Source organism: Pantherophis guttatus, chromosome 6 (assembly GCF_059756535.1).
Source record: "Pantherophis guttatus breed Tessera chromosome 6, ASM5975653v1, whole genome shotgun sequence".
Lineage (NCBI taxonomy): Eukaryota > Metazoa > Chordata > Lepidosauria > Squamata > Colubridae > Pantherophis > Pantherophis guttatus.
This window is the reverse complement of record NC_142068.1, coordinates 35,982,506-36,008,804: the sequence shown is the minus strand read 5'-3', so window position 1 is coordinate 36,008,804 and position 26,299 is coordinate 35,982,506. Positions and strand designations below refer to the sequence as shown.

Here is a 26,299-nt window from a genome sequence, read left to right as displayed (position 1 = left end):
TGGGTCTATGTCTCCAATTGCTTTCTTTTTGAGCTTTCTGCGCAGTTTTATTCTCTCTGTCTCTGTGTCTGTCCCCCTCCCCCTCCCCATCTCTATATGACAAATATGTGTTATCTTATTTTTCTGTTAATTCCCCTGAGGAGATCTATTGCTTTATCTGTTGCATAAGTCTTCAGAGGCATTGAGTGTCTATAGTCTAGATAATTCTGCATATCACTGAAAAAGCTGCCTGTAAGAAATCTGGTTTGGAAGCAAAAATTGTCTGCTTTATGACTTCTAAGAAATCTTTCATTCTATAGTTACAAAGTGAAAAACAAAACATTACACAATGAGATTTTATTCCCTTAATATGTTTTGTAGAATAGAGAGATATGAATTGGAAAATGCTGAAAAGAGATAAAGAGAAGGAATCGAGTGAGAGAAGTATTTGAAATGTCAATATTAATCCGTTTCAAAGTGGATTTTGTTCTTTAAGCCAAATACACAAATCTCTGTGTCTCTTTGTGTTTGACAGTGTGTTTAATAACACTGATATTTTAAAAAAATATCACCCAAAGAAGGGACTGAATATGTATGATAAAATAAGAGGTAAGGACAAGAATGTATAAGTGATTAAGGACCCTGGTTTGAATAGTTATATGAGTGACCTGAAAGATTTTCTTTTCTATCCTGCCTTTACTTTTGTTTTGTTTTTTGCTTAACAAGTTTTTCTGTATTTCATATTGGACTGTATGACTCCAGTCCAAGGTATATTTCTACCTTCTAAACTGCTCTTGATCTATGTCATGCCATCTTAACACTAGAACAGGTTTTTCAAAAAATACCTGTCTGGATGGATACACCTTATATTATAGCCAGAGAAGTCAATTGACATAATTACATTCCTAGAATAAAAAAAAAAACAAATAAGATGGTAATTTTTTTTATTTAAAAAAAAAGTACTGTGGGAAGGAAAACGAAACTCTCCACCATTCAAGCTTTCCCCCACTCCTCATCTGACTTTTCAGTTGAATTCTAGACAAAAGATTATAGATTACATTTAAATAGATTTAACATCAAGGTTGAAAGACATGTTTAAACAAGGTTGAAATTAGCAAAAGGTATCAGCTGCCTCAAATAAAGAAAATTTCTTCAGTATATCAGGAATTTCTCCCTTTCACAATAGATTTTAAGGTCTTTTACTCCCAAGATCATCACCCTGAACTGGTAAAAGTAAAATCACAAGTTTGGTACCTAAGCATAGAGTCCTCCCTTTTGGCCAATCAACTAAACTGCAGCCTTCAAGGAACAAAAAAAGGTACTTTCCTGTAAAAGAAAGTACTCTGGGTAAATTGATATGTGTTCACCTCTGAACAGCTGATCTTCTACTTTGCTTGTATTGTGCCTTCAGAAATAACTTTCTCCTCTGCTTCAAGCAGAGGAGTTTGTTCTTTCAAACCCAGATTAAAATGAACTAGATTCCAACAAAAAACAGAACAGCATCACCGGCTCTGCTTTTAGTTAGTAATTGCCATTTATCTGCAGAAAACAAACTGGCTGAGCTGACTGGCCAGTTCTCTGCTGAAAAGAAAGACACAGGAAGTACATTGATATTCCTATCCTAGCCCCACCTCCACAAGTGATGTCACAATACAAGTAAGCAAAGGAGAGATTCTATAGTCAACATCATAGAGGGGCAGGTGTTGGCATACTGTAATTTGTCCTGGTTTGCTGCAGCCAGCTCTGAATCGTAGGTTGCTATAAATCACCACTGTGGATACAATTATGTCACTGGGCTACAAAAACACCCTAACATGCATTTTAAAGTGTATCAACAGAAGCACAGTTTTCAAATCACAGGCTGTCATATTGCTAGTTTAAACTCTTTTTGCTCTATTGGATGCCTACGTCTCCTGGGAAACCTCTAGCAGTTTTCATCAAATTACTATTCCTATACAACCATCCTAGTTGTACATAAGATTCTAATTTTATATCCTTTGCTTTCCTTTGAATGAACCAATTTATATTGATAAAGTCAGATAAATTATTCCATTCAGATGGGCAGTTCTGCCCAGCACTAGCTGAAGAACCTAGATGCCTTCAAGGACACCCTAGTATAGCGGGCATTAATAAACATGGAAACACATGGGTTAGATAGAAAAATCTACTTTTGTCAGCAAGGATTGGGAATTATGAGTTAAAATTGAATGAAATGCATCTCTCATAAGAACAGACAAAAGTGAGGAATTGATAGCAAATTTCTTCCAACTTTTTTTTTTTTTTTTTGCACCACTTTTCTTTCTGGACTCATCTAAGTATAATGGATGAAAAGTCCTGCCTCAATGCAAAGGATTTGTTTCAATAGCTTTTTATTCTATTTGGGTCCATGAATTTTTGCTTTCATTTGTAAAGCCAAGATGTTTTTTGTTTGTAATATAATCAGTTTGAAGCTATCCACTCCAATGCTTGTTCAACAATATCTCAGTTGAACAATTCAACAAAACAGCAAGTATATCTTAGTTTAAAAGCTGTCTCTTTTTTTGTTAAACCAATACAAGAGTAGTACATACTGTAGACTACTAATTGGAGAAGGTGAAAATGCTGGGGTTGCAAGTAAAAAAGGTGACAATTTCCTTGGTGATAAATTTGAATTGGTAACTGGTCACCAGGAGTGCTGGGCTCTTTAAAGACAATCACCGAGAAAAGGAAGATGATAATAAGTGGATTCCTGTTTTAATTTAAAGCATGACTATATGAAAGAAAAGTGAACATTTTCTGTTTGTTTCTGATATGTTATTCAGTTAGTTACTGGCAAATCCATCATGAAGAGCAAGACAAAGAAATCACTGAGCTGAACTATGCTATAGTTTTTTATATGTGAGAACAGAAATGAATCAGCCTTAGGCTACCATGTCACTCATACCTATGAGTACACAATTGAATTTACAAAGAAATGTTTGGAAAATGTCTATTTTTATTTTAGATTAGCTCCAATTTAACATACGTACTATTCTAATGTAGTTAAGCTTTAATAAATGGAAATAAACAACTTCTAATTAGGGATTTTAAATCTATCTTATTTATCTAACTATAGTTAAACAGTTAAAGATTCTGATGCAATAGGGAATTGTAATTCATACACAGTGTAATTAGAAACTTGATATATTCCTCTCAGCTGTGCCTGAGAAAGTGAGAAGGAAAATAAAGGAACCTGAAGCTTTCTGTGGTCTGTATATTTGAATGGAGTCTTTCCAATTCAGGTGTTTTTATGATTACATACAAATGTAATGAATTAATTTTCTTCAGCTATTATTCATTTAATAAAGTAGAACAGATTGAACATTTATTCAACACTACCATGATTTTTATTTAATGTACATCGACTTCAAGATACTTGATGAGTTTTATAACACATATTTTCTTTATTCTTGGATTTTGAAGATTAAGCCAAAGAAGGGTAGGATTAGTAAACCATAAATTACTTCAGCTTTTAGCATTTCATGAAAATGAAAGGATGCTTAAATTAAAATGTTTTATGTAGTGTACCTGTGAATAAACTCTTGTCAGTAATATTCCCGGATGTAACAACAGCTCTTTCCTCAGCCAAGTCAGTCCAAAACATTTAAGTGGCTGAAAAGACTGTTAAAACCGTGCATCTTGTCATTCCAGATATAGACCCTGAGTGAAGCAGTAGTTAATCAAAAGCTAAGGTGGCCGTGGTGGCATAGTGGTCAGAATGCAGTACTGCAGGCTAACTCACTTTTCACTCCAGGAATTTGATTCTGAACAGCTCAAGAACCCCTTCAGAATCCATCCAGGTTTCAGCAATATGTGCCAGGTCAGTCCACTCATCTATGATCAAAGCCCTAGTGGTGCAGTATTTACAATACAATACAATACAATACAATACAATACAATACAATACAATACAATACAATACAATACAATACAATACAATACAATACAATACAATACAATACAATACAATTTATTACAGTCTTAGACCTGAACAAACAAAAGCACTCAGTATATATACACTTAAAAATTCTAGTATAAAATAATAAATAACAACTAAAATCTATAATAAAATCCAGTGTTAATTATACATGGTCTGACTATACGATAGTTGCAATCCCTAAACTATTGTAGCCCATTGTAGGTTCAATGCTAAAAGGGAAATGACTAAGCAGTGCAAAGGGTTAGCCATAATTGTTATATAACATCACTATGGTGGAGAAGACACGTATTCGCGACGAATTCCCGGTGCTGCTGCACAGAATCTGGACACCTGTGCTGTAGTTATGGACTGTTCATTCTTAAGCAGCCACTGAAGATAGGTAGTGTTGGAACTGCCAGGATACCTAGCAGTTATTGGCAGAATATGTTTTTTCCTAATCTCTGTTTAAAAGGAACATCTAAGGAGCTGGTAATCCACAGTCTCCATCTCTCCTCAGCTGCAGGGACAGAGTTTTTCTGTGAATGGTATCCTTTTATACTTGCCAAACAGGATGGCCAATGGAAGTGCATGGCACCATGCAAGTGCAAATGCTTTCCGATGGTTTGCTGATTCCAACTGACTAAGATAGCTGGCACATCTAATGGCCTCTGGAGCCAGAAACAGCGGAGCTTTCCCTAAGTCCACCTGCCTCTCGATGTCCTCCACCCTTTGTCGCAAGGTTTGTCTTGCTAGATCATAGTCCATCTTGAGTATTAAAGCTGGGGAGAAGCCTAATTTGGAAAGGTTGGACTCGACAACATTTATCCATGATGAAGAGAATTTGTCTTGGAGGATTAACAGAGCAAGACCTTGCGGAAAGAAGTTAAACTTTGGCCAGAGATTTAAGGATGCTATACAGATTCTTGCTTTGACTTTTAGCAATACTGTCTCCAGGTGCAGAAGTTCATTTGAGAAACAACATGGCATCTGGAGAATTGATCTAATGAATTTGGATTGAACTATTTCTAATGATGTAAAACATGAAGCTGATGGTCTGAGAAGGTCCCATAAAGGAGCTCTGCTAGCGACTTGGCCACAAAATGGCATCAGGGACATAGTATCCTCCCTTTGTGCGGAAAAATTTAAGAATGGTCTTTGGCCCAAGGCAGCTGCATATTCTCCATGCGCTTTTCTTGAACTATTGGCCGAATGTCCATCCCTAGGTATTTGAAGGTGATTACCTGCTCTATTTTGTGGCCATTTAGATGCCATGAATAAAGTTTTGGCCTTTTTGCAAAGGCTATGATATTTGTTTTCTCATAATTTATGTCCAGTTTATTGTAATTACAGTACTGGAGAAGGACTCACAAGGCTCTTTTAAGGCCTACTGGTGTCCTGGAGAGGATCACAGCGTCATCTGCATAGAGCAGGAGGGCAATGCTTTGGTCACCTATTTTTGGGTGGTGGTGGTTTGGTTTGTTTAGCCATTTTACCATGTCATTTATGTAAAAGTTGAAAAGCAGGGGCCCAAAATGCACCCCTGTTTAAACCCCTTTTTAGTTTTAACTGACTTTGAGAGGGACCCTTGCATATTACACCTCACCTTGAGGGATGTTTTAGTATGTAGGACACGTAATAGACGAAGAAGCCTGTGGTCAATTGAGGCAGCTTCCAGCTTCTCCCATAGCTTAGTCCTGGTAACTGTATCAAAGGCTGCCTTGAGATTTATAAAGCCAGTATATGATGATACAGGTCTATTTGAGATGCATTTTTCAATCAGGCGATGAAGAACTAAGCACTGATCGGTGGTGCCTCTCCCCTCTCTAAACCCGGCTTGCTCTTCAGCAATCAAATTCTCAAAATCCAGCCACTCCTTTAGTTTATCTTGGAGGTGTTTGGCGTAAAGTTTGCTGATTATGTTTAGCAGACTTATTGGTCTATAATTGGCCTAAAATGGACTTAAAATGCAGTATTGCAGACAAACTCTGCCCACATCTGGAGGCCATACTGATGGGGCTCAAGATTGACTCAGTCTTCCATCCTTCCAAGGTCAGTAAAATGCAGACCCAAATTGTTGGGGACAATGTGCCAATTCTGTAAACTGCTTAGAAAGGGCTGTAAAGCACTATGAAGTGGTATATAAGTCTAAATGCTATTACTATTGCTATCAAGGAACCATGACCCAGAATTTTTTTCCCTAACATTTCACTATAGCTTCTCCCTAACTCCTGCACGAAATGGTTATATTTGCTGAATATGTGTGCTTACCCAATGTCCTGTGTCCTAGTATGGTTAAAACATGTTGGGAATTGAATCAGGGACTTTCTGTAAGCAGGTTCTCTAAGCACTGAGCATAGACCATTCTCTCTCTCTCCTGTCTTTAATATGATAATCATAATTGTCAAATGACTACAATGTAAAATGTGAACTAGTCTAAGATATGCATGAAAGAATTTCCTCTTGAATGTAACAATTTTCTTCCTATATATCTCAATTGAACTCAAATACCTATTTCATTATTTCAGGATCTTCAATTAAGATGCTTTATTCTTTTGTTGTATATATAAATAAAACTATCTCCTATTACAATATTTTATGCAATTAGACTGTAAATAATTTACATTTTCTTATCCACTCAAATTTCCTGTAATTGATCTTGAAAGCTGAATATCTCTATCATAATTGTCCTGGCAATAGTTATTCTCTAGGTGTCTGGTTGGCTTCAAAACCCTATTTTATGACATTTTCAATCTTTGAAAATGTGATACTAAGAGAAAATACCTGATGCCTGGGAGCTTAAAAAAAAACCCCAACCACCTGGCCATTTTGGGCTTGATGTTATTTCTATACTGCTTCTAATTAGTTTGCACTGAATTGCAAGTGTGATTCTGTGTGTCTCTCTATGTAGACAGGTATAGATGATGAAAGGGATAAAGATAGAGTTGATAGAGACAGATATAATGATAGAGATTCACCTGATTTCCATGGAAGCAATGGTGGATTGAAGACAACTTCACTTGTAGTGGAGCTGACAACTATCACAGAAAGGAGAGCTGGTGGATAAATCGGCTCCCTGAACTCCTCTCTACATTAAGGAGATGACTTGGGATTGCCCAGAGTACTCCTTATAGATGGGACAGTGAAACAGTGGCCTCCAGCAAGTTTTAGAACTCTGGGAGCCAGGAGAATCAGTTTTCTTCAAGTATCAGTTCAGAGACTTCAAAAGGATGTTGGGTTCCCCCACTTCCCAACTTAATTACCATTATTGGAAAAAGCTTGTATTTTTTTTTTATATTAAGAAACTTTAGAAGGACAAGCTTCATGACAGTGGGTGATCTTCCTTCAACCCATGGTGAAAGGAAGCTTTATATACGTTTATAACTTTTAAAAAGTCTGCTTTATTTGGAAATAAGCAGCAAAAGGGTGATTTGAATATATATTTTATATTCAAAAAAATCTATGGTGGTGTCTGATAACACCTTGAAGTTTGGTTATCAGACACCACCAGAAAGAATGAAAGATTACAATTAAAAGGAGAAGACTCACTAATATAGAATTCAGAAAAAACAATGGAAACCTAACCAAAGTGGATTTCTATCCAAATGGGATTTTCCCATGAATTTTTCCATGGATGAAAATAATGGCAATCGTAAATATAAGCTTATTGAAAGGATTACAGTACTAATTGGCTGTTGATTTGCTACAAGCTTAGAAACCTACAACTGTGCTAGTGATGTTTCCAATAGCTCTACAAATAAACAAGGCAAATTAGATTTCTTTTGTAACAGAAATGCAGCCATGGCAACAACACTAGCATCAGCCTGCATCACGAAAGGCTTTGCCGGATCTGGGTGTCGGAGGACTGGTTCGTTCACGAAAAGTGCCTTTAGGCATTCAAATGCTTCTTGGCACTCAATGGTCCAGTGTATCGGGTGACCGGCCCGGGGCTTCCCTCTGAGGTGTTTTGTTTTGAGGAGATTGGTTAATGGTAGACACCTGGGCAAACAAAGGGATAAACTGGCGGTAGAAATTGGCAAACCCCAGGAAACTTTGTAATTGTTTTTGGGTCCTGGGCACCTGCCAGTCTATCACCGCTTTGACCTTAGCCGGGTCCATCTCCACTCCTACTGGAGATATGCAAAACCCTAGGTAGTCCAATCAGGTCCGGTGAAACTCACATTTCGATAGTTTCACATACAATTGTACGTGTAACAGTTTCTCCAGGACTTTACGGACTGAGGTGATGCGTTCATCTATGGTCTTAGTATAGATGAGTATATCATCAAGTATATCATCAAGATACACCAGTACCCCATTATATAGATGTTCATGCAGCACCTTGTTGATTAGTCACATGAACACTCTGGGGGCGGTGTGTGTGGAGTTTTCTTTATACACCGGAACCTGACAGTTTGTTGGAGCTAATGCTTTGTGCTCCCCACCACCTTATAAAGCTTTATCACCCAGGTGACTCTTAACCCAGCTCCTCCCCGCTCATTAATCATTGTTCCCTTAGATACTGCAATAAGCATTACTCCCACATGCTCCCAGCTCGCTGGCTACTCCTCCAGATAAGCCATCATTACAGCCATTTCCAAACCTCTCCATGGCCCTCAGTCTCTCAGCCTCTCAGCCTCCCCCAACAGCTGCTCAGTCAGCAGCTCCCAGCTGCACTCGCTGTCCAGTCCATTCAGAAAGCTTGATGCCAGGCCGGGAGATGACGAGGAGGCAGACAAGGAGGGATCTTCATGTTGCTTGGTGGCCAGGAGGTAAGCTGAGGAGCCAGGGTGCCATAGGAGCAGCCCCTTTGCCAGAACCTCTGCACCCACTGGAATGGCAGTCCTGACATGCAGCTGCGCGTTGGGGCTGACAGTAGACTGGAAGGACCATGTAACATAAAATATCAACCAGACTATTATTTACATGTTGGCCAAATATTCCTTTTATTCATCAAAGTTCCCAAACTTGTAAATAAAATATTATGCAGCAATTTGTGTTCAACTTAAATGTGGCTTTTAATTTACATGTGATTATTTTTTCCAGAGAAGAATATCCTCATATCTTGATTGAGATCAGTTAGCCATGTTAGTGATATAAATGGTTCAAAGACTACAAATATATCAATATTACAAAATAATGCTATATCCCAGGACTTCTGATATGCAACAAGAACACTCAAAAACTAGGTTATGTAAAGGATTACTTTATTCTGCACAGATGCTCAGAAAGAATAGTTGTACACTCTTAGCTGTGTTATACCAACAGAACTAAAATATTTATAGTAGCTTCAGTTCCATCCAAATCTTATTATATAGACCTGTATGAACTTACATATTTTTCATTAAGCAAGGGAAGGCATTTTAATAAACAGATCATAAGAACATTCAAAGTGAATAATCCTCTAAGGTTCTTACTCAAGATGTAGTATGTGCATGTGTGTATACACATCTGAGTAAAAAAAAATTAAATTAAAGATAGAGAAAAGTAATAAAAAGTGAAAAAGAAATTTTAAAAAAACAGAAAAGAAAAAAGAAATGGCTTCTAGTCTTCTTAACAGAGGTTATTTATACATTCATATTTTGATTTCTCTCTTGGTTAGGTTACATTATTTTCTTTTTTCCATAATCTACTCTTTATAATCGTCAAATCCATAAATCATAGTTTCATTTTTTTTTCTTTTCAGTGGAAAGCCCATAAGAAACTAGGATGCAAAAATTATATGTTTCCCTTTTCTTATTGCTAGAGAACAACAACAACAAAAACAGTATTCAATACAAAATAAGATGCTAGCTATGATATTTGTTAAAAAAAGGTCAAAATTGAAACAACTTTATTGCAATCTTTAACAAGTACAAGAGAATTGGTATTCAGATATCCAAAACTACACTGATGATATCAGGGTAATTAGGAAAGATACATACAAACAAACAAAAAAATAATTGGCTAAAAGTCCATTTTAAATCAAAGAATGTATGTGTTTTATCACATGTATGCCAAAAGATTAAAATTAGCAATCTGGGTATTACAAGCTTTAAGATAGCAATATAAAATACAAATAAATGTTGGTAGACAAAGCAATAAAATTATCCAAAAGAGATTTAAGGATTATAACTTCTACAGATTCCTATCAAACAGTAATTTTTCCATGAGACATACATTTTCAAAAATGAAATGACTAACCAGCAATCCAAAATCTAAACTGTCAAAAGTTTGGTTCAGCATATTTATTATAATGAAATCATTATACGGTAATTTATAATTATAAATTATTATAAATGAAAGCTTATTTCAAATCAAATATATTGTACCCAAAATGTGTGATTTGAGTTTAGAGAATACACTGTCTTCCTAGTATGTGTTAAGCTCAAAACACACATTTTGGAGTTCTTCAACTAGCTTTGCTGTAATTCAAGACTGGGCCATTGTTGGTGTCCAAGCAATTGATATTGCTTGGCTCAGCCTTTCTTTTCTTGGACTAAGAAAACAGGTAATACTTGTGTCACTGTAATTGGAGAATGAAGATGCTTTGTTAACCACTTTTAAGGAACATATTCTGATGATGTGACTTCTGTCTCATCTCCAGCATACTATGGAAGTAACCTGGAATCAACTTAAATTGTTCTGCTGTTAACATGATGTTTTCTTTCTTCTCTTGACACACATCTTGCAATACAAAACATCTACAATGTTTCAGTAATGAGGGTAAGCATTGATCAGGTCAGTCAGGTCCTTTTGGCTGCTTAAATTTGATTTAGCTCTGACCTTCATGTCTGATCTCAAGGCACTGCCTTCTACGTCTGTTTTGGCTTTAGATGCATGAAAAAATATATAAATGGCTGATAAAACATTTTTTGTTTGATGTGGGAATATCAATTTCTTGGATCAATAATTTTAAAAATACTGGGTTTTTATAAAGGAAAATCAACTCTTGTCTTTTTGCTGAACACTGTCTTCCATATCCATTTGGCTTGCATTCAACAGACTTGTCAACTGTATATGAAAAAAACAAAACTGGAAGACTGATTCCATCACACACACACACACACACACACACACACACACACACACCAAAAAGCATCAACCAAGATCCTATTCCAAAGAACCTTTTTTTGTTCCTGATATTGTGCAAACATCTATACTTTTGCAGAGGTGACAACCTTACATTTTCTGGAAAGGTATTGTTCATCTTTTCTCTCTGAACATTTACTGCCTGTATGTAACAGGAATCTCAATGCTACAGGAAGAAGACAAATGATAACACCAGGAAGGTAACTCCCATAAGATAGCAATATTTAAGGGAGAGGACTAAGAGCTTGCACACCCTATCTGACTTGGTAGAATGAGTAGATGTCCTTAGGGAACTGTAGTCCTGCAAGTGGTCCTGCAGATAACCTGACCCTGTGCCATATAGGGCTTTAAAAGTGATGACAAGTACCTTAAATTGCACACTGAAATAAACTAGATAAAAACATAGCAGATGTACAACAGAGATGTTACTTGGGCAGACCTAAAGACTTCATTTACTGTGGTGTTCCTGCATTCTAGACCAGTTCCCAGGTTGTCTTCAAGGGCAGCCTCATGTAGAACACATTGCAGTAAACTAGACGAATTATATATAATAGCGGAAATTATTATCTTTGTCACTGAATGTCTCTGGCATACAAAATTACTTTTGATGCATTTCACAGATCTGTTTTCATAAATGAAGGAACTCAGCATCACTGGGTAACAGTTTACTAATTTGCCAGCTGATTCCACAGGAGTGGTTCACAGGAAAATGTTACATTATATACATGGCACCATTTGGATTAATTAAATTTGTAGGTTTCCTTTTCCAAGTAGGGATGAAGTGTGAAACATTTTTTTCATTGCTGCAAGATTTGAAAGCAGACAGTCATAAACCTGCCAGTTATTTTTTTTTTTTCATTAGGCTGACAGCTGGAACAAAAAAGAAGCAGCTATATATTTAAAAAGAACAATAACATTGTAAGTATGAGATCCAGTGTATTGTCACAAGTACAGAGAATTACTTGGTGGAAAACAATAAGCCTCTTTGTCTTAAATAAATTTAAAAAGATATTAATAATTCAGTGCAAAAACATAGAGAATGATCCAGTCATATCACGTAATAAATACAAAAAGAAAAAGAATGTTCTGTAAAGCTCAATAAAGTAAAGCTCATTTTTTTAATTGTAACTGAAAATGCAGTGGATCACAATGAAGAACAGGAAATTTGTGTTAGTAGCTTCATCCCCCACCTGGAAGATTTCTCTTGTGGATACCATATTGCAAAAGGCTAAGTGGAAAGAGAGCTTAAAACTATTCTCTATATGTGATGGAAGATGAAAGTAAAGAACTTGTGTTCTATTTAGATCATATGGGAATTCTTCATATATATACATGCATGCATACATACATACATACATGTGTGTGTGTGTATATAAAACAACTGCAGCCACAGCAAGGCTCGGCTGTTCCATAACTACTCAGATGATTTAAATCAGCCCCATCCTTGTGGTCTCCAAATGAGTCAGTTAGAATTATGAACCAATGCTACTGTGTCAATAGCCTGGCTTGCGTGGAAGTCAACACATACAACTGCTTATACTCTGCAGATATCCAGACTCAATAGGTAGATGACTATAGGAGGCAAGCATTACTCAAGAAATATGTGACTGATGAAAATAGTTTTCTGCTTTGGTAATCCCCTACTGTTTCTTGTGGTCAGGAATTATACTAAACCTCTTGAACTGCTTGGAATTGGTCAGTTTTCAAAAATTATCCCAAAACCATTACAATATGAATAGTTGTCACTTAATAACTGCCCTGCTTAGCAACTCTTCAAAGTTATGATAGCACTGAAAAAGTAACATTACAACCAGTCTTCACACTTACAACTGTTGTCACATTGCCATTTGATTGCCACTTGCACAGAGCAAAGAAAGTGAAAAAAGTCAGCACTAAAATCACAAGTCACTGTCATGCAATGCAGGTGATTTTCAAAATGAGGCAATAAGTCTGATTCAGTCACATAATGTCTCAACGATTGCAGTGCCACTCAACCCACTACAGCACAACCAATGAAAGCTATGAAAAAGAAAACACTGCCATACATGTCAATAACAACCAAAAAACCTATTACAACTACACTGCATCACCATACCACACAGACCAACTAAAGGCCTCCAGAACAGCTTAAGTAAACCAAAAGGATGAGTAGCCCCAGAAGAAAAAAACAGGAGTCATCTACAACATACAGTGTAAGGACTATAACTGCCACTATGAAGGACAGACTTGCAGAAGACTAGCAGAGCACATCCATGAACACCAACTAGGTGTTCCGAAAACAGCAAAAGGATGAAAACTCCTTAATAGCACAACACATGGACAGACTTAACCATAGTTTCAACTCGGAAACTATGAGCATCGTAGACCAAGGTTAATACAAAAACACTAGAGAATTCCTGAAAGACTGGCACGCTGACAAATCAGCCATCAATGGGCACATAGACATAAATATTTTTTTTATTAAGCAACATCTACATACAATTCAAAGGAAACAATTGAAAACATAAAAAAGACAAAAAAAGACCTAAATACTTCCTGGTCAGCAATTAACACCCAGATAAGCAGAGATTAACACCAGTATTAATAACAGACCAACAATCGTGTAGCAAACAATATCCCAATCAAGGAACTACCAAGAACACTTTCACCAACACTGGCAGGGCAAACAGTCTATATATAAACAATGAGCAAACTGGACTCCCTTCTAGCACTGCTGATATTACTTAGTTGGGTAATGAAAGATCTGCAAGAAAACAATCAAGATCAAACAATCAACTAAGGACCTCACAATTGTTGTATGCCACAGGTACTTCCACAGTTGCTGGGTTAGGGGCCATTCAAATATGCCAATACATTCACATGCATGCATTCAAGTTTCCGGTTCTTACAATATTCCTATATTTGCTCCTAAACACATATCTCATTCATCTCCCTCTGTTAGCTGTCTCTTATCTTCTCCTCACAATGCAGAACATGAGTTATTTATTGCCATTAGAAGTGGAAAACCTGTCAGTCAGCTGTCTGATCTTTACCATAACCGGGAGCTGGAATCACATGTCTTCCACAGAGGGAGCTAACCAAAGCTCTACAGTGTATGTTTTTGGAAATCAGGGAACATATTTCCCATCAAAAGGATTTTGGGTAGTGTTTTGCAGAATTTAGGAAAGATAATCTGGCAACTAAAATCAACACAATTCTGGATTTTGAAGCTAAAATGAGAAGAACACTATATCCCAAAAATGCACTTAAAATCCACTTCCAGAAAAAATAAGAGTCAGTGTATGCTTCACAAAGGGTCATTTTCTCCTACCTGCTCCAGGTACTCATTGCCAGAAATCTCCAGTGATGGGCTTAACCGGTCTATCTATCCAGCCACAATAGAATGGCTCTAGCTCAGTGACAACCCAACTTTTTGAGGACCAAGGATCAGTTCCATGTAGAGAGATTTTCCGCAGCCTGGAGAAAGCATGGTTTCACGTTCTGCCTGCATCCTGTGAACGGGGCTTCCTTTGTTTGCGTGGACCGGTTTCTGACATGCCATGGCCCGTTGCCGGTCCACAGACTGGGGATTGGACACCCCTGGTCTAGCTGTGCAAACTGGATAGCGCAATTAATCTTGGATGAAGTTCAAAATATTTTGCTTTGGATGCGTCCTGTTTATTCTGGTTGTAATCTACTAGCTTCCCTGGTTGAACCTGCCTCCCTGGTTAAACCTGGGAACTTACATACCTACTTCCAAAACAACATTTTTAAGAAGTTTAAAGATAAGATTTCATTCATTCACCCTTTTTTCTAAACAGACTGCTTGGCAGTTTTTGCTACATCAAATTTATCCAATTAAGAGGATAAAGAGTTTGATAAATAAGGTTAGCATGGATACTGGCTTAATATCTCCTATATTGTAAAATAAGCAAGAAAAGCATTTACAGTATATAAACATTGAATTGGAATCCCTTCCCCAATTTTATATTTACTGCTGTGATATGGTGTTTTATCAGTAATGACCTATTCAAGGTCTGAAGTTTCATATTTTGATAAAAACAAAACCAGAAATATTTTTCTATAAATAATAAAGGCTTGACCTAATCTTTGCATTCCTCATTTAAATTACAGTCAAGAAAGAATGCAGATCGTTGTTAAAAATAATCTATTAATGCCATATTGATAAAGTGATGTAATTTTCTAATTGAACCTGTTTTTCATTACACAGCTTATGTACCTCAAGCTTGATTAAGTGATAATTATATCTGATGTAGAATTTATGAACAGGAACAAATGTCTCGTCAGATGAAAAATGATGAGACTGCAGGTTCCGTCTTTAACTGATTCATGCAACATTTGTCTCCAGCTCTTATATTTAAAACTGTTACTATTTCAATTTGATAATCACGGTGTTCCAGTAGTTTCAGAACCATCTTCCATTTCAGCCTCAGGCAGCTTAGGAACATACATTAAACAAGTATTTAAATTTCTTGAAATTGTTCATTTCATGTTCTCATAGATTAATTAAAATGATATGTTAGTGCACATACAATGAAACAATCATAGAGTCATAGCTCTTGTTAGAAAGAGAAATGGTTCAAGCTTTTATAGGCTTGTAAACACTTGCAGACAATATGGTTTATTCTACAATAAAGAAATATTGACTCCAGAGATCACTCTCCTGAAGAAAAATAAAGATGCATCGGGTAGTATCCCTGCTTCTAAAAGACAGATTGTGCTTTGTTAGGTGGTAGTGAAATATCCTGAAACATATTATTTTCTTTATGGGTAGGATAATTGGAAAATATTTTGAAACATTACATTAGAAATGTATTTTGGAATTAATCCTTTCTGCTACAAATTCACATGGAAAGAAAGACTAATCAGAAGACTCATATTCATTACAATGGTATAGCCTGATGTATTGCATCAACAGATAGATTTAAGTGACATTCCAGTCTTAGGTGATAAGAAAAGACAGTGATGTGCTCGCTTTCTCATTGCTGTCCATTTTGTCCTTGTCACCTGGCCTTTCTACCTTCTGCATTTAACAAATGGAGACAACCACTGTTATATAGAATTTTCATGAGCTTTAAACTTGTATGCATGAACAGGAAGCCTATTGCATAGTGTTGCTTAATAGCCCCCATGAGAATGTCTCCGACCTTTGCCTACATGATTCAAACTATACAACATCTGAAGGTTTTCATGTGATTTTAAAACAATTAAAGCTCAATAAGGCAGAAGTGGATAATCAGGGTTGTTCTAAGATATTTTACTAGCTGAGGCAAAGGATGACATAAACTGTGCAGTAGAGAGAAAATGACTGAATTCAGCTGGCACTAAATTTTGCTTCTCCTCCAGGGATATGACACATTCTGAAAATAGTATATTAAACTAGAAGACATGAGATGTTGTACTGAATATATTCTTATACTTTATCATTGATCTCTGCCCATCAGTATCTGCTGTAAAGGATCATTATCTCAAAGTAGAGGTGGTCTTATGGATAACAGAACAAACACTGGTAGAGGCAGAAGGATTTGAATATGTAGCTACACCCTCAGGAGTCCAATAAATCCATTTTAATAGTGCTTTACTTGAGAAGAAGAAATGGCAAAAAGCAGACACTGGAAAGTCCTGCATAATGTTACTTCTTTGTCCCTTCTGGGAAAACCATTCACAGAGAAAAAAAAATAACTAGAACTGTCATCTACAAACTATTCCCTCCTTTTCATTCATTCAGAGCAGTTCAAAACATTGGGATGTTACATGGATCATCACTATGAATGATTAAGTTACCTTTTAATAATCTTAAGTTTTCATTTATATACAGTATGTCAAATTGATATAGTAGAACGTTTTGCCTTAGATAAACTATATTAGTAAACAATAAATGATAAGAAGTTTCAAAATATTTCAAAAAATGACACCTGTATGCCTCAAGTATCCACTCCTACCCAACATCATCTAGTGAATGAAACTGGTAATGCAGAAGAGCTTATTTGGATTAGAATATGTGGAGGAAAAAATAAAAGCAGTATTTCCATCTCTATAATTACCTGCCTGCCTACAAAAAGATATAGATGATGCTTTCCAGAATCAAATGCAGATTTTTCAAAGAGGCATATAGTAATGATACATCACTTTAATTCCTCTAGCAACAGCAAGTTTGAATTTGTGGTTAAAGGCACAAGGGTAGAAACAATGAGACAGTGAGTTATGAAGCCTAATAAAAAGCTTTTTATTGTACACAGCACAGAATAATGTTTTCTGAGATGGGAAGTTATATAAATATGATAGATGAAGGAAAGAATGTCACCTGCCATGATTTTGTGCCAATCACTTCTTGTTGAACTTGCAATGGCAAGCCATTTCTGAAAATGTTGTGAGGGAAACTGCATGGATTGGAATCATTGGAAACCAGGAATCATGACTCACTTCAAGACTGACAATTTTGTCTCTCAGAGTATGAGCAAAATCACAAGAGGATCAACTATTCATGGTGTAATGCTAACCAATAGGGAAGAATTTCTTAGGAAAACAGGAATTTCACTTTTTTGTTATAGCACTTCTTATGTGGTTTTTCCTCTCTTTGACAATGTATATATATATATATATCAATATTATTTTTCTGTATTTTTTGTTATTAATTTAACAAAACCAATAAAAAATAAACCCAGTACAATAATACATAGGAGTTCATTTCAGGATAAGCTGATAGGAAAAGGAAGATAAAGTGAGAAGAAGGTGATACTAAAAACAGAATTGCAAACTATTTCTATGAAGAGAAAAATGAAAGAAGCAGACATTGTTATTTTGTTGTTGTTGTTAGTTGCAAAGTCATTCCGACCCATCGCGACTCCATGGACAACGTTTCTCCAGGTCTTCCTGTCCTGTACCATCCACTGGAGTCCATTTAAGCTCATGTCTACTGCTTTGGTGACTCTATCCAGCCACCTCATTCTCTGTCGTCCCCATCTTCTTTTGCCCTCAATCTTTCCCAGCATTAGGCTCTTCTCCAGTGAGACCAGACAGTGTTATTATGACTACTCAAAAGCTGGGTGAGAATCAGAAAACAAACAATCAGAAAACGTTGTGTGGGTGATGGATGGAGGGCTATGATACCACTATATAAAGAACAATAGGATGATATCAGCTAAGCCAAAGCTCAGCATGTGTTAATATAAGAAAAATAGTCTAAGAATGAAAACGATTTCTTCAGGTGTGTTCAAAATAAAAGGAAAACATTTGTATGCCACTTACCCACTGATCATGTGAACAAGTAATAAAGAAAAGTAAGGCACTCAACACCTATTTTTGGTCTGTTTTCTCCAACTAGAAAGTTGGAAGGAAGAAGGTTGGGCTTCACAAGGTGGTTGTAAGCAGCAGAATGAATGAGGCATGACTGACTATTGATACTGACTGAATCATGGTCATAGTGTATCTCTTTCCTTGGAATGAGTGGAAATCTCTGAGTTAAATGGACTGCATCTCAGGATATTGAAGTAACCAGCTGATATTGTATATTAGATCTGAGAAATACAGATAACTGGAGAGCAAGAAATGTTATTTGTATTTTCAGAAAGATTGGGGAACTGCAGACCAGTCTCTTTGACACCAATACATGGGAGAATGCTACAGCATATCAAAAAGTAAATAATTTTTAAAATAGAAATGCAATAACTTACTGGAAGACAACAAGGATTTGTCAACAAAAAAAATCTCACCAAACAGAACTCCTCTAGATTTTATTTAACAGGAATTTGTTTACTAGTTATGTTTATTATATCTCTATAGTCTTTCTTGACTTGAACAAAGCATTTGATAATGCACTACATGACATGCTGATTAGCAAATTAGCGGTGTGATTTGGATGGGTTAGGTTGATTACCCGCTTTAAAATCCTATTTATCAGTGCTCATCAAACTGGAGAGAAGTACTGAATAGGGTACCACATTATTCAGTGCTGGCTTTCTTCCTCAATCTTTTTCTTAATAAGTTTGAGGAAAAAAGTGGATGGAATGCTAACTAAATCCTTGGATTAAAAATAAAAGGGCTAGGGCAGAAGAAAGAAATAAAATTCAGAACAATCTTGTCAGATTAGAGAAATGGATGAAAAATAACAGAACAAGGTAAAGTTTTTTATTCAGGAAAAAGAAATCAAATGCATATTTGAAGGATAGGGGACACTAGCAGGATTTATGAAAGCAATCTTAAAACAATACTTGATCATGAATTGCAAATGTATCAGCAGTATAATGCTGCTGAAAAAATATTTAAATACAATTTTAGGTTGTATCAATAAAAATATAGTTTGCAAATCACAGGAAGTAATAATATATTCTTTTGGGGTGATAATTTGGGCATCATACTTTTAAAGTGATTTGAACTGGAAGAGATTCAGTAAAGGCTATCAAGGATGAGCATAGGGCTAAAGTTCTATGAAAGTAGATTTAAAGAACTGAGCATGTAGAAAGAAAGTGTGGACTTTTCCTGGTAGTTGGCTCAAAGACATCAAAAAGTGAGAGTTTGGAAGAAGAAGCTGAGCCATATACTGCAAAGGTGCACCACTTATTGAATTGCATTATGTGATCTAACTTCATTTTGTCTCCATTAATTTTTCATAATCATTATGAGATCAGATACAAGCTAAATTTTCCTTCAATTATTATATAGAAAGCCCAATTTGTAAAGTCATAATTCTCTACATTAATAATAGGATGGAGATGACAGACAGATAGATAGACAGACAGACAGACATGGATGGATGGATGGTCCTATCATTAATTGGTAGAGGTGTGGCTTGTATACATGAAAAGGATGCATAAATGTTAGTGATCAGTGCAAGAAAGTGAAGTGCAAAAAAGTGGTCCTGTGCAAAATGATTGCACTTTTACAAGTGGAGTATTTTTATGACTGCTGTATTCAGTAACATAATAAATGTATGTGATAGCTCAAGCATGAAATTGCAAAGGGCAACAAACATTAACAAATCAGCAAAGCAGGTGCTTAGAGGAAATACCAAGATGAACTTGCTAATCATGAAACATCCCTTCCATTACTGATGGAATATGTAACTACAATAACTGCTTGGAGTGTGTGGGAAATATAACTACTAAATTGTTTACTGATTATTGACCAAATGTGCTTGTTCAGCAAGGACATTTCATTTGTAAGCACTAAGAGGTACAGGCATGCATATGGATGGTGTGTCCATCTTGACTGTTGGTACATTCATGAGAAAAGTGTTGTTACATTACTGGGCCATTTATTTGTGTACCATATACAGGCTTTTTCTATACTCACTGACCCAGGGAAAAAACAATAACTTTAAATCACCCAATATATTGCAGGCAGACATTCCATCACAATGCCCAACTCACACATAGCGAAGAAAAGTTTCAATCCATGTTTCCTTTTTTACTTATACAACCAAATTAGATGCACAATTACAAAAGGTTGTTTGATTCCAGATAACCTTGACCATAGATGAAGCAGGCTACTTGGTTATTCAATTGCAATATTGTATTGTTCTGTCCCAAAGGTGCTTTTTCAGGAGGCAACTGGACTTTCTTGGTTTTTTTCTTTTGAAGACATTTCATTTCTCATCCAAGAAGTTTCTTCAGCTCTGACAGATAGTGGGGAATTGAAGGATTTATACTCCTTGCAAACAGCTGGTATTTTGCATCCTTTTAGAGGGTTGTTGAAGTACTTGGAGGTTTATCTGTGTCCTCAAGGCCACCTGAGTGGTGCTCCTGATTCAGAAAAACTCCAAGTGCTTTAACCACCTTCTAAAAGGATGCAAAATACCAGCTGTCTGCAAGGAATATAAATCCTTCCATTCCAAGCTGAAGAAGCTTCTTGGATGAGAAGCGAAACACCTTCAAAAGAAAAAACAAGAAAGTCCAGTTGTCTCCTGAAAAAGCACCTTTGGGACAAACATGACCTGAGAATCTCTACAGACTATTGTATTGTTTTATTTCTTCTACTCCAACAATCTATCCTGGGCTTAGCATTTTTGCTGTTCTAGGGAAATTAATTCAGTTTTGGACTCAGTGTATTGGGAAAAGGAGGAAAGGCAGAAGATATGATTCCAATTATGGTAACTCAGTTAGTGCTGCTCAGTATTGCTAGCCTGTTATTTGATTCTTAAAACCAAAACACAATAAAATTGAAATATCAGGAAATGTATTTGAAGCCTTTGGCATAAATCATTTTCTTCATTGCTGCACAAGGGTTCATACTCAAGTGCTTCCTTGCAATCACATGCTAAAAATTGCCTGTCTAGACCTGCTCTAGCTACAAATTGCAATAACCCCTCAATATCAATTATTTCCTCTGTTAATCTGATACATAAAAGCAGGAGAGTCTGTTAATAGCCTGCTGTTATGCTCAAGATGCTCTCAATCTTGTGGACATATTCTGCAGCTGAGTTAAATAACATTTGCTTCCACTGCTTGCAAAATTTCTATTGCGGAAGGTGAATCAATGCAGTCTATAGGGTTTGTGGGCTGGTTTTTCTCGGTTATGGGAAAACATCCTCAAAGCTCTATGGAGATTTCATAGGAAAGCAGGAATTGCTTGACTGATTTGTCTGACTTATATAAACAGTATACTTCACTTCACCTCCCAGTGAACCATTACTCTTCTCCATTTCCAAGGCTCTAAACTGCAAAGTAGCGCTATTGTTGCAACTGTTGAGGAAATTCCTAGCTACAAAATTGTTCTGCTATCATGTTTTCTATGATAATATGTGATAAAAAGACTGGTGTCTGATAGCCATTCAGTTCTTTTCTTGTGCCAATAGATCAAGCATTTGTTTTTGTTTTTTTTAAGTGGCCAGACAAAAAGCCACAGCATAGACTGAAAATACAAAGGAAGGAGAAACAAGAAAAAATTGTAGCATTGCAATTTTTACTACTCCAAGCCCTGCATTGGTAGAAGACTCACAGTAATAATATTCAGATGGTTCTTCTAGTTGGATGGAGGGAACAGCTCTTCCCTATTTGTTTTAGAATTTCAGGTGCCAGCAAAATACTTTTAAAGGTTTACAAGTGTCAATAATATCAAGTACCTTCTGGCAACCTCAGATAATGTTGCTGTTGTTGGATTGTTGGAAAAATTTATTGTATCACTTACAGTGCTAATGGTAAACTTATCACAAGAAATAATTGGAGAAGATAGCAACCTATATCTCCCCTGTTTCTCATGCCCCCAATAGGATGAGGAACTTGGGAAGCCATGTGTCTGTGGATCTCATATTACATCTTTAATTTTTTCCTTGTTTTCATGATAGCATATTAATAGGGATGCTGTCAGAAATCCAGATGCATTGATTTATGTTACGCATCTCAATGCTGCAAGCTGATTGATTTAGTTATCCTGACATAAAAGAGCATCTTGAAAGAATGGCAAACAAGCCTCAGTGTAATCAACCTGCCAGTCATCCTTCAGGTCTTAAAATCTTTCAACAGGAACAGCATTTTAATATCTGGCTAGCTTCTATTAAGATTTCATTGCAGGGATGGTAGAATATTAATCTCTACCATGTGCAGAAATCCATATGAAAACAACTCTATAGATTCCAACATCAGGAAATAAAAGCTGTTGATTTATGCATGTTACTTTTATAAATCTAAAAATAAATTTCATTCCAGAAAGAAATTGAGCTAGCATTATAAGCTTCTGAGTTGACAGCAATCTTAAATTTCTGGTCCAGATCTTCACTGATCTTCACTGTGATACAATTAAAAAAAAAACCTTGTTCCTTGCCTCATGAATAAAATATTTATCTGTGACTCACTTAGAAGTATTAGATGGCAAACAATTACAAATGCTTTTTGAGGCAGTGGTTAAAAATTTAGCCAGAATTCAAATAGAAAATATGTGAAAATTATTCAATAGAAACCATATATAATTGTCAAAATTAAAACAGTACAAATAAAATGTTGGCAAATGCTAGAGTGAAGTTGTGTTGTGTCATGAACCTGGCTTTCTGTCCTCCAAGCAATTTCTATTACAAAGGACATTTTATCTACTCCTCAGCAAGGAATTTTTCTGACTCCAGAAGATTAGCATGTTATTTCTTCAAATTCTATAGAAATTCTAATTCAAAGGATTAGTTTTTTAAAAAAAAAGTTGCTGTAAAAAATACATTTCCATCTCAGGGGAAGAAGGAGAAATAAAAAGAAAATAATTTTAATTAGTTAACTCATTTCTCACTCTGAAGTGGGAACATGTTGGTAGAACAGAAGGCCTTAAATCCAATTGAATTAATAGACTCTCTCCCAGTTTGCATCTTGTTTAATCTCTAGATGCAAGAGGGGTCGGCAGGGGGCGCTAAGAGACAAGGTGGGTGGCAGAAAAGTGCTGGAGGTGGGCTCCCCCTCGCAACTGTAACTCTTTTAAAATCAGATGTGATATGTAAGTCCGTGATGGCGAACCTATGGCATGCATGCCATAGGGCCTGGCAGCACATGCGTGCACCAGAAGGTAAGACCAAGAGCCGAATGGCTGCCTGGGGGGAAGGGAGGTTCAGCTGCCTTTCAGGCCTACATCTCTCCTGCAAGGCCTCTGGGTGGGACTGTAGTAGTCACAGGACTGGCCCGTTGGTCATCCTGAAGCAGCTCCTCCACCCAGGTGCACCGGCCTGCCAGGGAGCTGCCTGCTCCCCGGCAGGCCAGTGCACCCGGTGGTGGAGGAGCTGCTCTGGGATGACCAATGAGCCAGTCCTGTGAGTGAGACTATTACAGCTCTGGAATATGGGACGGGCCATGGCGGGGCTGGAAATCTCTACCCTCGGGTGGCAAGTGCAATGAGCAAAAAGGAGCGCAGCCCTTGCCATCCGAAATTAAATGGTGCTGTTGTGGTGGCTGGGGAGGGGGTGGCGAAAGCGGGCTGAAGTGGCGGTTGCGATGCCTGGAAGCTGCGGAAGCAAAGCACTACTTTCTTTTTTGTGGCAACAACATTCCACCTCTTTATATTTGCGCCAACTGGTGGCACAAGGCAGCTCTCGTCTCCTACTGCTTGGACTCGGAGCGGTAAACAGTGTCTGGTCCAGCGAGTAACCGGATTTTGCTCTCCATTATGGATGCCAGATCGGGGCCCTGCAAGCTCTCGTCTCTCAAGGAGCACTCACTTGAAGCGGCGCGGGAAACTTTGGCCAGGCTCCTCGAGAGACAAGAGCTTGCAGGGGGCCGATCTCGCATCCGTGATGGAGAGCAAAATCCTGCTTCTTCTCTCTGCTCTAGTGCAGCATCAGGATTCCGCCTTGGTATATTTGCGGCGCAAAGCAGCCCTCGTTTCCTGCTGCGTGCAACTTAAAGCAGTAAACAGCATCTGGTTCGGGAAGCAGCCGGATTCCGAACAATGCTATTTATAGGGGGTGGGGGTGGGGGGTACTGAGGATGAGTTTGTAGTACCAAGGAGGCGGTGGACTGAAAAAGTTTGGGAACCACTACTCTAGAATAACGGAGCTGGAAGTAACCTTGGAGATCTTCTAGTCCAAAACACTGCTCAAGCACTATAATATTTCAAACAAATATTATCAATATCATCTTAAAAACCTCCAGTGATGGTGAAAAAAATCCTTTTTTTATTAATTGCCACTGTTTCTGACAACACAAGATTCAGTGTAGAGGCCAATGAGGGACAAGTGAACAGATAAGTTTCCATTTAGAATTCTCAGCAGTTTAGACCAGCCGGCTAGGGAATAATGGAAGTTAAAGTCCAAATTCTCCAAATTGCCAGGTTTGAAGAACACTGGTTTAAACAGTTTGGCCATTGACAGGATGCCACAAGTAGTAATTCTGCCACATCTTGAAAGTATTCTACCCTTGCCTACAGAGAAGCTAAAACAACTTTAGAGCTGGATTCACAAGATGCTGAACTAATCTATTTTGGGGGCTTGCAAATATACATAGCCACACAAAGAAACACAAGTTTAAACTGAGTTTAGTTTGCTGTGAAACTATAGCTTCTTGGTCTTTAATTGAGGACTAAGCATGCTGTCTGGACCTACAATGAGATGGATGAAGGAAGACAATTTGTTCTTGTTTCCTGTTGCTCATTTCTACTCTGCTATAATAGCAGATATCAGGGAGGAATCCATGATACCATGAGAGCTGTTACTAGTCAGAATAGACAATATAAGGCTAGATACCTAAAAATCTCTTGACATCTGACAAGCTTCTTATTCATCTGATTTTTTTTTAAAAAAACTATACTAAATATATGAATAAATTGGTTCAAGTTTCTTACATCAGGGATCCCCAATTCCTGGTCTGCATTCCAATAACACAGTGCAGCCCTTTGGGAACCAGGCTGTACAAGCACAGGTGAGTGTGCAAGCATGTGAAGCTCCATTTGTGCAAGCAGCAGGAGCATGCGTAAAACCATCTCCCTCTGCCACCACCAGCGGTCTTCAGAGGTTGGGGACCATTGCCCACTGCCCTGCATCATTACATATGATGTGTACAAACTACTTCTAAAATTAAAATCCTATGGCATTTCCGGACTCCACATAATTGGATAACTGCGTTCCTGTCAAACAGACAACAAGTGATCAAAATAGGGAGCGCCCTATCAAATCCTGCACCTGTTAATAGCGGTGTCCCCCAAGACAGTGTTCTAGGATCAACATTCTTCATACTATACATAAATGACCTTTGAGATCATATTATAAGCAACTGTGTTCTTTTCGCTGATGATGTAAAAATATTTAACACCATCAACGATGCTGCTACTCTTCAAAAAGACCTTGACTTTGTATTGGAATGGTCAAACAATTGGCAACTCCAAATCTCAACCAACAAATGCTCTATCTTACACATTGGCAAAAAGAACTAGAACACAAAATACAAGCTGAGTGGACACAACTCAGATGTGTCTGAGATGACCCTCACTCTGTCAAAGACCTTGGAGTACTCATACCTAATGATCTAAGTGCCAACGTTCACTGTAACAACATCACCAAAAAGGCATTAAGAGTTGTAAACCTAATCTTGCATAGCTTCTTCTCCGGTAATATCACACTACTAACCAGAGCATACAAAACATTTGCTAGACCAATTCTCAAATACAGTACAATTCATCTGTCTGGAACCTGCACTGCATATCAGACATTAATACAATTGAACGTATCCAGAAATATTTCACAAGAAGAGTCCTCCACTCCTCTGCTCGCAACAAAATACTTTGTGCCACCAGACTCGAAATTCTGGGCTTAGAAAACTTAGAACTATGCCACCTTCGGTACTTCAGCTTCAACCACAACAATACACGAGCACAAATTTTAAGTGAACCGCTCCAAACTTGATTGCAGAAAATATG

The 26,299-nt window shown here is 37.2% G+C and overlaps 1 long non-coding RNA gene across 1 annotated transcript; it reads right to left on the bottom strand.

Moving 5' to 3' along the window:
* Positions 1-906: 906 nt before the first annotated feature.
* On the bottom strand, positions 907-1,418 carry LOC117678396 (uncharacterized). The gene is made up of 2 exons (XR_004595024.2): positions 1,347-1,418; positions 907-1,014 (listed from the first exon to the last, which is right to left on the bottom strand). It is a non-coding gene; the product is annotated as an uncharacterized LOC117678396 (long non-coding RNA).
* Positions 1,419-26,299: the final 24,881 nt, after the last annotated feature.